Source organism: Callorhinus ursinus, unplaced genomic scaffold, assembly GCF_003265705.2.
Source record: "Callorhinus ursinus isolate GAN/ISIS: 27379988/994484 unplaced genomic scaffold, GSC_fseal_2.0 scaffold86, whole genome shotgun sequence".
Lineage (NCBI taxonomy): Eukaryota > Metazoa > Chordata > Mammalia > Carnivora > Otariidae > Callorhinus > Callorhinus ursinus.
In genome coordinates this window covers 923,757-933,542 of record NW_027397148.1, presented here as the reverse complement: position 1 = coordinate 933,542, position 9,786 = coordinate 923,757, and the positions used below count along the sequence as shown (strand labels likewise).

General features: G+C 51.2%; 1 protein-coding gene across 23 annotated transcripts in view; it reads left to right on the top strand.

The window, feature by feature from the left end:
- The first annotated feature begins 1,263 nt into the window (after nt 1–1,263).
- Nucleotides 1,264–9,786, top strand: part of LDLRAD4 (low density lipoprotein receptor class A domain containing 4) — a 450,420-nt gene continuing 441,897 nt past the window's right edge. For 6 of the 23 annotated variants that reach the window (XM_025865199.2, XM_073888059.1, XM_073888056.1 and 3 more), the window contains exon 1: nt 2,374–2,487. The gene's annotated coding sequence lies outside the window, so the exon portion shown is untranslated. Of the gene's footprint in view, nt 1,459–1,590; nt 1,702–1,729; nt 1,908–2,281; nt 2,488–9,786 lie in introns of those variants that run through there. The other 17 variants (XM_073888066.1, XM_073888063.1, XM_073888062.1 and 14 more) reach the window with 10 other exon arrangements.

Here is a 9,786-nt window from a genome sequence, read left to right as displayed (position 1 = left end):
GACAAATTATTGATAGGTTTCAAAAGATTCTCTTCTCTGACATCATGGGAAGTTGAAAATTAATTTAATTAGCTGTACCTCTCACAGATCCTGCCTGAAACCCCAGGTTAGTATATTTTGGTACGTCTGCAGGGGGTTTAATTTGGGCAGAGGGGAATTATCTAATTTTGGCGACTGTAATAAAATTGGGTTAAAATGCTATATGCTAGGGCAGTACCCAAACTCCTTGGCCGTCAATGCTATTACTTCTGGAGGACAAGATGCATATTGTCTGCACTCAGGCGGAGTTCAAGTCCTAAAGGGCCTTCAGAGGAAGAGAGATGTAGGTCCTTCAAGGAGAAAGGGTTGTAACAGGAAGAATCCAGCGCACTTTCCAGTAAGGAGCCATTGCCCTTATAAAGGGCAGGGAATCCTTAAGGGGGTGACCGCATGGGGTCAGGAGGAGCCCGGTGGGGCTGGCCCAGGGAGGATTCATGGGCCCCGCTACGTGTTCTGCAGCCCTACTGTGTGTCTCGGGACTGGCGCCCAAAGGCCGGCTGCCCACTGGGCGCACGTCGCCCGCGAGGTAACTGGCGCACGGAACAAGTCGGCCTGCTCTCCTAAACCGTCCTTAGCCAGCCGGGGCAAGCCCGCTCCTCCCGGCGCGCCAGCCAGCCGTCTCTCGGCACTTGGAGTTCCCTGTCCGGCCGGCGGTAGGCGCGCGCCCCACGAGGCCCGAGCCCGCTGCCATGTGCAGAGCGGGCCGGACCCGCCGAGCCTTGGGGTCCCGCGGCCTCGGCGCCCACACGCCCCCAGCTCCGTGCACGCAGCCTGCAGAGGTTGGTGCGGCTCGTGCACTCGGGGTCGAGACCGGCCCACCCGCCGGCAGTACGGCGGGCCTGGCCGCACGCCGGGTCCCCGCCGCGGAGGGGGATGGGGAGGGAGGAGAGACTGGAGGAGTTGGAGACAGACACAGCCTCGGCGAGCACAGTTACGGCTGGAGACAGACGGCGGCGGGAGGCGGAACACTCCCCCCCTCCGGCGACGGGAGGCGGGACACCTCCCTCGGCTGCTGCCGCACCGTCTCCCTCCTCCCCCGCCCCCCTCCCGGAGGCTGCGGGCCGGGCCCGGCGGGACAGGCAGGCGAGTGCGGCTGGCCCTGCCCGCCCCGCGCGCCGCCGCGGCCGGCCGGGGATCCCCTGCGAGCCGGGGAGGAGCCGCCGCCGCCGCCGCCAGACAGGCTGCGAGTCCCTGGGAAAGTGAAAGGGGGGCGGGGAGCGCGGGGGAGGCCCGGGGGTAAGGTCCCCGGCTCTTAAAGAGACCCGGCGCACCGCGCCGCGCTCCCCGCCGACCCGCTGCGCGCCCCCCGCCGCGGCGGCCCCGCATCCCGCGCCCCTCCCCCGCGGCCAGCAGGGCCGGTGGCCCGGCGGGCCGCACTGCGGGCGGTACCCCGCCTCCACTCCGGAGGGACGGCCGCAGGTGAGTGCAGACCCGAGGTGGCTGTTGTGGTCTCGGCGTCTGGCCCAAGTTCAGCGCTGCGCTGGGGCTGGGGGGGAGGGGGAAGGAGGGTGTTGGGGAGGGCAGGGGGCGGAGGACGCGGGGACAGGACGCTCCGGGAACGGGACGTCCGCGAGCCTGCGCCGTCGGCGGGGCCCGGAGGGAGCTGCCCAGCCCCATGAGTCCTCCCCAGACCGGCGAGTCCTCCGGAGACGAGTTCTCGAGGTCTGAGTCAGTGTAGCCCGTGGGCACGGCGGCGTCCTGGGGCGCTCGCCCCGGGCGGGTGTGGGGAGGGCGACCCAGCACTTCCGAGGCCCCGGCGCCTCTGCTTGTGTGCTCTGCTGGAGGAACACTGCCGACCTATTTCTCGGTGCCCGGTGCGGGGTGTCCTGCGGTTGCAGGACTTAATTCTGCACCGCCGGGAGGCCGGGGTAAGCGCCGCGGTAACTGCCCAAACTGAGGTCTCGGTTCCCTTGGGCCTGTCAGCGAACCACTGCAGGCGGGGGTGGGGGAACTGGAGGTCAGCGGGAAGCGGGAAGATTGTGCAGGACCTTGCTGGGGAGTTTGCGGGAAGGAAAAGGGGCGGGAGCGGGCAGTACCGTGAACCCTGCATCCCGCTGCTGGACACCCCGCAGCCCGCGGCTCGGCATCTCGGCACCCCGCGTCTCGCGCCCCTGGGGCCCCCGCCTCACCCGGCGTCTGCCCGGGTCCCCCTGCGCGCGTTGACGTCGGTCGCGGGGCCGCCCGGAGCTCCCGGCATTGGCTGGGAAGTCGATTGTCTCGGGCGGCTGCTGTTACACTTAGGCTGGGTCTCTGAGCCCCGGAGGAAGCAGGCGTGTGTTGAATTTCTCTTTGACTCTCATGGTGGAATAAACAGGAAACGACGAGCACCCAGCCCGGGCTCAGCACTTGCCTTTGTTGTGGGGTCCACTTTGCACTGTGGCGAGGAGGCTTCTCTGGGACCCCTGCCCGGTGCGCCGCCCGGCGTGGCGTTGAGGGCGCGCCCCGTAAGTAAGCGGCTGGAAGACGGTGGGCTCGGTTCAGGTTAATTCGCTGTGCTGGCGGAGAGGGCATTTGCTTGTTTCAAAACTTTTATTTTAATTGCAAAAGGAAGAGGCTTCTCGTTGAGGCAGAGATTTTCAGGAGGACGGCACGGACGCGTGGTGGGTGGGTGGCACCTGGAGAAGGCGCGTCCGTCAGTGCCCTGGTTCCTGGTTTAGCTGGCGGGGCACCGTGCCGCCGGTCACAACAGCGAGAAACCCTTTAAAGCAAGCAGGGCTTCCTTGCTCCTAGCCGGGCACGGGAATGATTGCTGAGTGGCAATGGCCTCATAAACTAGCTTAATTTTTGTTTTCCCCAGAGTCTTTTAATGAGCTAGAATTGGATAATTTTGATTTGCTGCTTTTCTCTTTCTCTGTGTCCCATCTATTACCTTCTCTTTCTTTGCAGTTACTTTGGCAGGTTCTTATCCCCAGGCCCCTCTTATGGTACAGGGCTGCTTTCTACAATGGTAATTAATTACTGTGATAAATACTCACTGATGACCTACTATGTGTTAGGCATTGTAGGCTGTGAGGTGAGATAAGCTGTTACAGGATGTTGATTCCTAGAGCTACTATAATTAAATTTCTTGCAGTAGGGGTGGGTAGAGATGGTGAGCAGCTTTGGTCCTTAAAAATATATGGGTCCCGTGGCTGGCATGGAGGTTGGTGCCTTCCTTTATGACTAGTATTAGGAAACTTCCCTTTAAAATGGCCCTTTCCTCTTGTTAGGCTAGCCAAGAAAGATATTCTTCCATTTGTATCTCCCCTGGAGCTTCTGGACCGAGCTTTGAATTAACAAGGAATGTTCTGTAGAGTCTGCTCTGAGAAACTGGCATTGCATCAAGCCATGTTCTGCATTTTGTATGTGACTATTTAGTTCTTTCTAGTATTTATATTGAATTTACTGTCATCTGTACATCTGTCTTTGCACTCCGCACAGTTTTCTTGCAATATTCTTTATGTTCAGTAAAAGATCATACTGTCAAATTTGAGTCATTACGTAGACAAATGAGTAGATCTGAATATTGCCCATCCCATGCACATTTATTGAATTATAATATTTGGTTTCCTATCAACCCTTGAATTCTATTTGATGGCCCTTGCAAAGCAGTAATTTTTAAAACATGGGTAAATTCCTCATGATCTTTGAAAGCTTAATTCTTTTAAGAGCTTCACTTTGCAATTGACATTGAACACACTGTTAGGACTAAGACGGTAAATGCCAGTTAGGATTTGCTGTGATGGAGTTGTAACTACCTTCCTCCCTTGTTTTAAAAGACCCTTTTAATTTCTTAATATTTTTTTCTGTTGCCCTTGGAAGAGTTTGCCGTCATTGGCCATGGTCCTAGTTCATGTAGGTTTGTATTTACTATGGAGAAGACTTTTCCCACAGGGTTTTAGGACTGTCTCTTGAATCCTCTTGGGGGCTTGGTTTGCATGACCACAGTCCTGCAGAGGAATCCAGCCAGTGCCACCTGCTTATTAAGGGATTTTGTGCCAATTTGTTGGCACATAGTTTGAGAATCAAAGCTCCCCCCGCCGCCCGCCTCTGCCATAGTATATACATACATAGACAAATATTTCCCCCCAACTGCTGACAGTGTTCTAAGAATAGTTTTCTTGCCTGGCGCTCTGAGAGCAAGGACCGGTCTGCAGAGGTGTTTACAGTTTGGGACTGTGCTGTAGTCTTGGTTGACTTAGTAGCCTGGCAGAGTAGCCTTGTAGCTCATAGGACACTGTCTGTTTTTCATCTAGGCTGCTTGGAGGGGCAATTCCCAGCTGGACAGGGCATCATAGAAAGCTGAGAATGACTTTTGCTCTATGAGGGTAGTTTCTGTCCTGATGTCAAGCAGAGACCCTTAAACTCTGTCTGGACCCCTTTGCTTTCACCTAGCTCTCAGTCACCCCGTGGTCTAGGCTCGAGACGGTTGCTCTGTGTCATCGTATAAAAGCCAGGCACTCTCAGGGCTGGGGCAGGGACACTTGCTGTTGTGACACTTGCTAGTCAAATCTTTCTGGTAATCCTTGCCATGTTTCTTCTCATGTTTAATCATCTGGGCTTATGGAGTTTCTATGATGTGTCTGTCCTTTTGGGTGAGAGTTAGTAGAGAAGAAAGAAAACTCAAGGAGCAATAGCTATAAAAAGATTATTCCATATTAACCTGGAAAGTTTTTAGAAATGTTAAACATACTTGATGTAGACACATGGCTATTAAATGTAAACAGTAGCAAAATTGCCATTGTAGCCCCATCTTGCCCTTTTGTCTCTTCTTCCTCCTCCTCCCTTCCTCTAGTCTTTCCTCCCTTCCTTCCTCCCTCCCTCCCTCCCTCCCTCCCTTCCTTCCTTCCTTCCTTCCTTCCTTCCTTCCTTCCTTCCTTCCTTCCTTCCTCCCTTTCTTCCTGTCTCAGAAAACTCTTCTGGAAGCCATTATTTTCTAGTGTCAGAGTGACTTTCTGCCTACGTGGGATTCTTTAGTCTACAATTACACCTTGACCTATATTATGGGTGTGCATGGAACATGAATCTTAAGTTTTTAAAATAGGAACATAAAGTTTCTGCCTTGAAAATTTAGGCTACAAGACCTGCCACTTTTTTAGGGGAAATTTTGTGTGTGTGTGGCGTTATTTGTTTCACTGTTAGGCAACTAAAGCAACAGCCCCAACCACCCGTACTATTAAGTGCTGCAGAAATACTGGATTCATATTCCCATTACTATTGTTTTTTTCCTCTATCATAAGAGGAATTGAAAATAGTGTTTGTGTTGTCTCATATCCATGTGATTTAAGTATGGATTGTTTTTCTTTGAATTTCCACTAAAAATGGCACTTTGGCCTTTTAAGCTGTTTTTGTGAGGACTTTTCTTTCCACTAGGCTTGTTTTCCAGATAGGTCTTGGAAATTACGAAGAACATAGCTATAATTTCTCTCTTGATTGGCAGCTGAGAGCTTTCCCGAACAAAAATAAGGCTACACTGTGCCAAATGGTTGACTTTTCTAGAATAAAAACTCTAAAGGGTATGCAAAAAGTCCTCTGGTTAATATATTGGCATTCCCAGAACCCACTAAAACTCCGGCAGCCTGCCAGACACCACTTAATGAGGATGCAGAATGTCTGGCTCAAATCCCCATGAGCAGAAGGGGGTGGGGAGCTGATGTCCACACCCTTTATTAATTTTTAATGACTGTACTTTTGTTTTGCAGATTTTGCTCTGTACCCCCTCATGACTGACCCCCTCCACACCACCCCTTCCCCCATCCATTTATTTACTCATTTACTTGGCATTGGAAAAATGTTGAGACTTTCAAGGTTAAGAATCCTGCTGAGGGATCATTTCTGTTTGCATAGGTTCTTTTGTTGTGGCTTTTCTTTCTTTTTCTCCCCTCCCAGCCCTTTTTTAGAAGAGGAAGAGAGAAAAGGAACAGAGAGAGGACAACTTTTTTTTTTATGATGCTTTATTGTCTGCTGGAAGAGAACCATTTACGAAACTTTAAGTTTGTCAGACAGTTTATATGACAGTGCAAGTTGGTGCTTGCCAAGCTCCAGACAGATTGCTAATGTTACATGACAGGGATAAATAAATTACCGCTGTCTGCAACACGCTTGCACTGCAAACGCACTCTGCAGCCGGCGTCCGGGCGCTGCGCACCCAGGGAGCCTGTTGGATGTGCAGCTGGGAGGAAGGCCTCTGCCTATTGCCTAGAATTCTGTGACTTGGTTCGGAAACGAAAAGGGTGTGTCTCGCTTTTATTTTTGGCAATGCTGCAGGGCGGCAGAATGCACGTAGCAGCTGTGTGTCCTTCGTTTTGCTGGGCAGCTCTGACCCCTTCCCCTCCCCTTTCCCTCCTCCTCTCACCCCACCATATTCTTCCCTGTGCACCAGGGGGCATGGCACCTAGTCTTCCTCCCAGGGACCTGCAGCAGACAAAACTAAACTTTGTTCTTAGCTGCTCAGGCCTTAAGTTTTCTCAAAGCCAAGTTTCAGGCTGTTTACAAGTTGCGTTCTTTCTGCAGGTGCAGACATTGAGAACAAATTGTCTGAGATAAGTGTGTGTGGCGGCCCCGGGGAGGGGGCTGGGTGGCACTCCTTGGGCATAATGTACTTTCATCTCTGGCAGTTTGGATAGTCAGTTGGCAGAGTGACAGGTGTAATGAACTTAATGGTCTCGCTCTAGTTGTTAGTGGACACACTGCTCGCATTACAAAGCCACCTCCTAAGTTGGGCCCCTGCCAAATGACTTGCTCTTCTCTTTGCAGACAAGATTCAGGGCCTGGACTACTCCAGGGACGTTAAGGTCAGGAATGAGGTGGGCGTGAGCCAACATCTGTGTGTCCTCAGCCACGTGGTCCCTAAATGGACCTAGAATTTCTCCGCAAATAAAACCATTGCATCCATTTTGCAAAAAGGATCCATCCCATCCACTCTTGGCTAGTCAGTCCTCCAAAAAAGGTGTGGCAAGGACCCTCTGTGTAGGTGTGTGGACTCCTTGCCCCGCCGCCCCCCCCGCCCCGGGTTTGCAGAGTGGTGGGCTTCCTGCCGTGCCTTGTCAGTTCCTGTGCATGGCCACCATTCTCCAGAAATGAGCTGGGCCTATGGCTGGTAGAGTCTCAGCCAGGCATGGTTTTCATTGTCTGGGGTCCCAAGGGCCTACAACCTCTGCACAGAGCTGGGGAGGGGATTTCCATGGTAAAATCTCACGGTTTCCGGAAGGCGGGAGTGGAGAGCCCATGGCAGAAGGCCAGGCTGCTTTTGGAAGGGCTCCTGGACCAGTGGCGGGCCCGCCTCCACTAGGGCACTTGGTCAGAGAATAGTAGCGGTAGTTCCAGACACTTGCATAGCACTGACTATGCGCCAAGCTGTTCTTAGTGTTGCACATATATGAACTAATTTAGTCCTCGGTGCAGCCCTGTGACATCTGGACTGCTGCATCCCCAGCTTGTAGGAAAAGTCTGGAAATCACCCAGAGTCACACCTCTGGTAAATAAAGGGTGGAGTCAGACACAACCCAGACATTCTCTCACTTGGGGTCTGGGCTTTGACTCCAGGTCACCGAGGCTGGGCCCAAGTCAGAACTCTTCATCAGGGATTGTTCACTAGCGGGGTGGAGGAAGATGGTGCCCTTTCTCTCCTGTCCCAGAACGGGTCCCAGTGACTGCTCAGTCAGCAAGCTCCTTTCTTCTTCCTTCCTGCCTTCATCTGTGGCTCTCATTATGCTCCCCTCACCCCCATTCCCCATTCTTATTTCTAGCCTCTGCTTTCTGTGCATATCATGCTGGTGACAAGAGCCTTGGTTTGGAGAATTGTACCACTGGTGGCTTTGTTTTGTCCACGTTGAACCTTGAGTCCCTCGAAAGACAGGTGAAGTAAAAATCAGCAGCAGTGTTCCTGGCTGAGGTATTCTGCACCATTCCTTAAAAACCTCTTTCGTTAGTCTTGTCTGGGTGTCAATTGTTGAAGCATTAGGACCTGTTTTCTAGGGGGTGAACTGAGGCCGGTGGAGGAGAAGCCCTCTGTCTGCTGTGGGTCTTGAGGGGGAGGCTGGATGAGGCCCTACTCAGTTGTTCGTTCACTTAGAAGGATCCAGCTCATCCAGTACGTGGAATGCTACCATTTCGTTTCCCTTTGCTTCCCTCATTTGAGAAAAAAAATGAAAAAATAATCCTATCTTTAAGATTCTCTATTTTGATCAGTGAGGGCATAGATTAATCAACCACATGTGTCGATGTGTACTTGTGAAATAGTGTCCATTTTGGACAGACTTAAATGTTTGATATTACATTGGGATTACATGTTTGGGATTACAGGACCTCGCAGGGAGTTCTTAGGAGATGCTGATTTCCTTGGGCCTGGCAGGACAGCTCTTCAGCTCTTTGCAAACCCACGGCAGTGGGGCAGGAACAGGAATCCATGGGAATCCATTGTAGCCCCTGAGCTCACCCAGGTGACTGGGATGGCACTGTCCCCTATAGAATGTATTATGGTGTCCACACATTGTGGGGTACTTGATCCCTGCAGTCACCTGAATGGGGTTGGACAAATGCTGTCCTCCTGCGGGGTTGGTTGATGCAGTCCTCTGGAAGTTCCTGTTCTGGTCTATGCTCTGTCCTCCCCATCTCCATAGCACCGAGCACCCGTGTTTTCATGTGGCGTGTCCCAGAGTGCATCATAGTCGTCAACCCCTGGGACGTGCCCATCACGGCCTGTCGAGGACAGACATGGAGGCCTGGGTGCACGGGTTGCCAGTCCAGCTCCGCCCACTCTAGTTGAACCTGACTTTTTATTCCACAGAGTCTTTTAGGCCTGGCTGAAACCATTGCCACAGATCTAGTCTCTGAAATTTTTTTTCCTGATCTTATTCTTATTGAGGACAATTAGAAACAATGAAACAAAGAAGAAAAAAGAAACAAAGAAGAAAATAAAAATGCCCGAAATTGTCTTTGATTCTACTACCTTTAGAAGACCTCTGTTAATAGTTTAGTAGATTCTTTCTAGGCTTATTTACTGATGTATTATAAAATTATATATAGAACTTACGTAAGTTTTCAGACTTGGCATTTTACCCTGAACGTTTTTTCATGTTATTTAAATGTTCTCCAGAAGTACCACTGCTGATAACTCTAACATTCTACTCTGTGGTTATATTGTTATTTTAAAAAAAAATCTGTTTGGAACATTGAGGGTGTTACCTGTTTTCTTTATTATAAATGATACTGCATTGGACATTTTGATCTATCTTTGGATAGATTGCTAAAAGGGAGGATCGTGGGTATAAGAACTTTTAGAGGGTCCTTCAGAAGTATCACCAGCTTGCTTTTCAGGAAGGATGGGGCGTTTTGTACTCCCACAGACATGAGGGTGGCTGCACCCTTGCCAGTGCTGATGAAAAAAATCTTTGCAAAGTGGGCAGTAAATGTTGTGATGTTTAAATTTTCCTTTCCATCTTTTTGTTGTAAGGATCTAGGTCTATATCATCTGGATCATAGGTGAGAAGAGTTTTGCTGTTTTCTAGAGTTTTGTTATGGGCACACAGTGATTTAGTGGATGATCTCCTCAGGGAGGGCTAGGATCTTTGTGCTATTTTAAATTCGAAATAAATTCTAGTTAGGTAGGTTAAGGACACTAAATAATCTCAAATATTTTAAAATGAAAGTAGAGGGTTTTTTGGCCAAGGACTGCATCTGGTGTCCCCTGCACCCCCACCCTACCCCACGGGGTAACTTCGGCTCGCAGCGGAGTGAGGTCCAGCACGGAGAGTGGAACGGGGTAAC